The following is a 6,054-nucleotide window of genomic DNA, read 5'->3' on the forward strand; positions in this document are numbered from 1 at the left end:
GGATGGATCTCCTTGCAGTCCACTGGCCATGTTCAGTAAATCTTTAATCCAATTTCCTGCTTGCCCTGAAGCCAAACTATGGTGGAGGTAATGAAGATAATGGCAACCTCCTTCAATAGGTCCCATGCATGCAGTGCTGCACTCAGTGCCTCTGACCCTGAAGCAGGCCACCACCAACCCACACCTCCACTAGAGACTCCTGGACACTCATGGGCCTGTCTGGGTCAGTTTCTTGTGGGGTCACTGTGGGGACCCTTTCTCCTGGGTCCTGGTGTACACAAGGTTTTGTTTGTGCCCTCCAAGAGTCTGTGTCCCCAGTCCTGTTTAAGTTCTGATGGTTCTATGGTGGGGTTAATGGCGACCTCCTCCAAGAGGGCTTATGCCATACCCAGGTCTGCTGCACCCAGAGTCCCTGTGACAGGCTATTTCTTACCCGTACCTCCAAAGGAGACACTCAGACACAGTTCTGGCTCAGTCTCTGTGGGTTGGGCATGCATTTTGTGTCCTTCTCAGGGCTGAGCAGCTCAGGTGACCAGGTGCTTGGGACCAGTGCACTGTCCCAGGTGGGCCGTGCATCTTAATCACCTCCCCGGTCCCAGCCACTTGGTTTCCCAGGTGCGCCATGAGAGCACCATCTCAGGTGTGCCATATGTTTCCTCTGGAGAGCTGATAGCCTGCGACCCTCCTGGCGGATGTCAACCATCCAGGATCTCAGAAAGACGTGGTTAGCAGCTGGTAGCCTGCTCACAGTTTGGTGAAAGATGCTTTTTCTGGGGCTGAAATTGCACCAGCCCCTTGCCTTCTGGCTCTGGCAAGCCTGCTTTTCTGCCTCTGGGCAGGGAGGGGCCAGGACGCAGCTGGCTAGCTCTCCTCTGGTATTCAGGCAATCCTTTGTTCTGTGAGTGGGCCAGGCCCTGCCTTAGGTTGTTAGCTTAGAGCCTTTCACAGGAAAGTTCTCTTTTCCCTAGTTGTAGTTAGGGGTGTATTTTGTGGGCTTTTGTTTTTTTCCTCCCGGTTATGTTGCCTTCTGAGATTCCAAAACTTCCCATCAAACCATCTCTGAGAGGGTTTCCTACTGTGAGGAAACTTCTCCTACTCCATGACTCCCTCCCCAGGACAGGCCTCCATCCCTAACTCTTTTGTCTCTCTTTTTTTCTTTTGTATTTTGTCCTACCTCTTTTTGAAGAGAATGGGCTGGCTTTCTGGGAGCCTGGTGTCCTCCGCCAGTGTTCAGAAGTTGTTTTGTCAAAGTTGCTCAGCATTCAAATAATCTTTTGATGAATTTGTGGTGAAGAAAATGCTCTCCCTGTCCTATTCCTCTGTGAAGTTGAATGGTTCTATGAAGACCTACAAGACCTTCTAGAACTAACACCCCAAAAAGATACCCTCTTCATTATAGGGGACTGGAATGCAAAAGTAGGAAGTCAAGAGTTACCTGGAGTAACAGGCAAATTTGGCCTTGGAGTACAGAACGAAGCAGTTCAAAGGCTAACAGAGTTTTGCCAAGAGAATGCACTGGTCATAACAAACACCCTCTTCCAACAACACAAGAGAAGACTCTACACATGGACATCACCAGACGGTCAATACTGAAATCAGATTGGTTATATTCTTTGCAGCCAAAGATGGAGATGCTCTATACAGTCAGCAAAAACAAGACTGGGAGCTAAATGTGGCTCAGATCATGAACTCCTTATTGCCAAATTTGGACTTAAATTAAAGAGAGTAGGGGAAACCATTAGACAACTAGGTAGGACCTAAATCAAATTCCTTATGATTATACAGTGGAAGTGACAAATAGACTCAAGGGATTAGATCTGATACAGTGCCTGAAGAATTATGGATGGAGGTGCACAACATTGTACAGGAGACAGGGATCAAGACCATCCCCAAGAAAAAGAAATATAGAAAGGTAAAATGGTTGTCTGAGGAGGCCTTACAAATAGCTATGAAAGGCAAAGGAGAAAAGAAAAGATATACCCATTTGCATGCAGAGTTCCAAAGAAAAGCAAGGAGAGATAAGAAAGCCTTCCTCAGTGATCAGGCAAAGAAATAGAGGAAAACAACAAAATGGGAAAGACTAGAGATCTTCTCAAGAAAAATTAGAGATACCAAGGCAACATTTCATGCAAAGATGGGCACAACTAAGGACGGAAATGGTACAGACCTAACAGAAGCAGACGATATTAAGAAGAGGTGGCAAGAATACACAGAAGAACTGTACAAAAAAGATCTTCATGACCCAGATAACCACGATAGTGTGATCACTCATCTAGAGCCAGACATCCTGGAATGCGAAGGCAAGTGGGCCTTAGGAAGCATCAAGGAGAACACTAGTGGAGGTGATGGAACTCCAGTTGAGCTATTTCAAATCCTAAAAGACGATGCTGTGAAAGTGCTGCACTCTTCATATTCACTCAAGTGAATATGCCAGCACCCCTGGAAAACTCAGCAGTAGCCACAGAACTGGAAAAGGTCAGTTTTCATTCCAATCCCAAAGAAAGGCAATGCCAAAGAATGTTCAAACTACCACACAACTGCACTCATCTCACACACTACCAAAGTAATGCTCAAAATTCTCCAAGCCAGGCTCCAATAATACATGAAACATGAACTTCTAGATGTTCAAGCTGGATTTAGAAAAGACAGAGGAACCAGAGCTCAAATTGCCAACATCTGCTGGATCATCAAAAAAGCAAGAGAGTTCCAGAAAAACATGTACTTTTGCTTTATTCATTACACCAAAGCCTTTGACTATGTGGATCACAACAAACTGTGGAAAATTCTGAAAGAGATGCGAATACCAGACCACCTGACCTGCCTCCTGAGAAATCTTATTGCAGGTCAGGAACTATAGTTAGAACTGGACATGGAATGACAGACTGGTTCCAAACTGGGAAAGGAGTATGTTAAGGCTCTATATTGTCACCCCGCTTATTTAACTTATATGCAGAGTACATCATGCTAAATGCTGGACTGGATGATGCACAAGCTGGAATCAAGATTGCTGGGAGAAATATCAATAATCTTAGATATGCTGATGACACCACCCTTATGGCAGAAAGTGAAGAACTAAAGAGCCTATTGATAAAAGTGAAAGAGAGAGTGAAAAAGTTGGCTTGAAACTCAACATTCAGAAAACTAAGGTCATGGCATTTGGTCCCATCAGTTCAGTTCAGTTGCTCAGTTGTGTCTGACTATTTGCAACCCCGTGGATTGCCGCATGCCAGGCCTCCATATCCATCACTAACTCACTTCACCTGGTCACATCACTTCATGGCAAATAGATGGGGAAATAGTGGAAACAGTGAGAGACTTTATATTTTGGGGCTCCAAAATCACTGCAGATGGTGACCGCAGCCATGAAATTAAAAGATGCTTGCTCCTTGAAAGAAGAGCTATGACCAACCTAGAGAGCATATTAAAAAGCAGACATTGCTGCTGCTGCTAAGTAGCTTCAGTCGTGTCCGATTCTGTGCGACCCCATAGACAGAAGCCCACCAGGCTCCCCCGTCCCTGGGATTCTCCAGGCAAGAATACTGGAGTGGATTGCCATTTCCTTCTCCAATGCATGAAAGTGAAAAGTAAAAGGGAAGTCGCTCAGTAGTGTCCGACTCTTAGTGACCCCATGGACTACAGCCTACCAGGCTCCTCCATCCATGGGATTTTCCAGGCAAGAAGCAGACATTGCTTTACCAAAATATGTCCGTCTAGTCAAAGCTATCATTTTTCCAGTAGTCATGTATGGATGTGAGAGTTGGACAATAAAGAAAGCTGAGTGCCAAAGAATTGATGCTTTTGAACTGTGGTGTTGGAGAAGACTCTTTAGAGTCCCTTGGACTGCATGGAGATCCAACCAATCCATCCAAAAGGAAATAAGTCCTGAACATTCATTGGAAGGACTGATGCTGAAGTTGAAACTTCAATATTTTGGCCACCTGATGTGAAGAACTGACTCATTGGAAAAGACCCTGAAGCTAGGAAAGATTGAAGGCGGGAGGAGAAGGGGATGACAGAGGATGAGATGGTTTCATGTCATCACTGACTCAATGAACATGAGTTTGAGTAAGCTCTGGGAATTGGTGATGGACAGGGAAACCTAGCATGCTGCAGTCCTTGGGGTTGCAAAGAGTTGGACATGACTGAACTGAACTGAACTGAACTTTGGGGTTCATGTAGTTTTTTGAATTAGTATTTTTGTTTTTTCAGATATATAGCCAGGAATGGAATTGCTGGGTCATATGGTAGTTCCATTTTTAGTTTTTAGGAAACTTCCATACTGTTTTCCACAGTGGCTGCACCAGTTTACATTCCCACCAACATTTTTTTCTCCACATTTGTTATTTGTGTTCTTTTTGATGATAGCCTTTCTGACAGTTATGAAATGATATCTCCTTGTAGTTTTGATTTGCATTTCCCTGATGATTAGCAACGTTGACCATATTTTCATGCACTTGTTGGCCATCTGCATTCCTCTTTGGGAAAACGTCTATTCACTTCTTCAGCCCATATTTAAGTTGGCTTGTTTGGTTTTTGATGTTAAGTTGTATGAGATATTTATATATGTTAAATATTAATCCCTTAGGGGTCATATCATTTATATATATGTTCTCCCATTCATTAGGTTGTTGTTTAATTTTGTTGATAATTTCCATTGCTATACAAAACTTTTAAGTTTAATTTGTTTATTTTTACTTTTATTTCCTTTAAGAGATGGATCCAAAAAAATACTGCTGCAATTTCTATCAGAGTGCTCTATGATTTTCTCTAGGAGTTTTACAGTATTCAGTCTTAATAGTTATGTCTTTAATTCATTTTGAGCTTATTTTTGTATACGATGTTAGAAAATGTCCTAATTTCATTCTTTTACATGTAGCTGTCCACTTTTCCCAGCACAATTTATCAAAGAGACTACCTTTTCTCCTGTATATTCTTGCCTCCTTTGTCATAGATTGTCCATAAGTGCATGGGTTTATTTCTGGCTTTCTATCCCGTTCCATTGATCCATGTGTCTGCTTTTGTGCCAGTACCATACTATTTTGATGACAGTAGCTTCATAGTATAGTCTGAAGTCAGGGAGCCTAAATCCTCCAACTAGCTCTGTTCTTCTTTCTCAAGATTGTTTTTGCTATTTGAGGTCTTTATGTTTCCATACAAATCTTAAAATCATTTGTTCTAGTTTTTCTGTGAAAAATGCCATTGGTATTTCAATAGGGATTACATTGAATCTGTAGATTGCCTTGGGTAATATGCTCATTTTAACAATATTAATTCTTCCAATCCCAGAACATGGTATATCTTTCCACCTGTTTGTATTGTATTCAAGTTCTTTCATCAGTGTCTTGTAGTTTTCAGAGTACAGGTCTTTTACCTAAAAAGTTTTACATGAAAAACTAGGTTTGCTCCTAGATGTTTTATACTTTTTGATGTGATGGTAAATGAGATTGCTTTCTGAATTTCTCTTTCTGATTTTTCACTGGCCACGTTCTTTTAACTGCACCTCACTACCCCAAAGCAAGGATGCTTATCAACTAGTCATTCAGGGCATTTTCTTAGAGAGGAAACTTCACTTACCTTTTTGGAAACCTCTCTCTGGACTACTGGATCCTAAAGGTTGTGTTTTATGGCTCCTTTCTGTCCCAGCCCATGTGACCTTCTGAAACATCTCTCTGAAACTTCATTCTCCCTGAACATTACCATCTTTCCCCACTAATTTGTCTTGAAATATTACAGGTCACATTTGTTTAAAAAAATTATCAGACTTATTTTATATTATTTGGGTTCTCCAGTCTGAAATTTGAGGAATTTCTACTTCCTTTTCTCTACCCACTACATTTACTACTTCCCCTCACTCACACTTAACCTTCATTTCTTGTTCTTTCTGTCTCTACTGCTTCTTGTCCCATCCTAGAACCCTACTCTTCCTCTTCAAGCTATTTTTTAAAACATAGAAATGAAGGGGCTAAAGAGAATGCAAAGTGTACTCTCTCTTTCTCTCTCCCCCTCTTTATATTTCCCAAGTTGTAAAAGTGGGGTAAAACCACAGTGGGTCAC

This window comes from Bubalus kerabau, chromosome 1 (assembly GCF_029407905.1).
Source record: "Bubalus kerabau isolate K-KA32 ecotype Philippines breed swamp buffalo chromosome 1, PCC_UOA_SB_1v2, whole genome shotgun sequence".
Classification (NCBI taxonomy): Eukaryota; Metazoa; Chordata; class Mammalia; order Artiodactyla; family Bovidae; genus Bubalus; species Bubalus kerabau.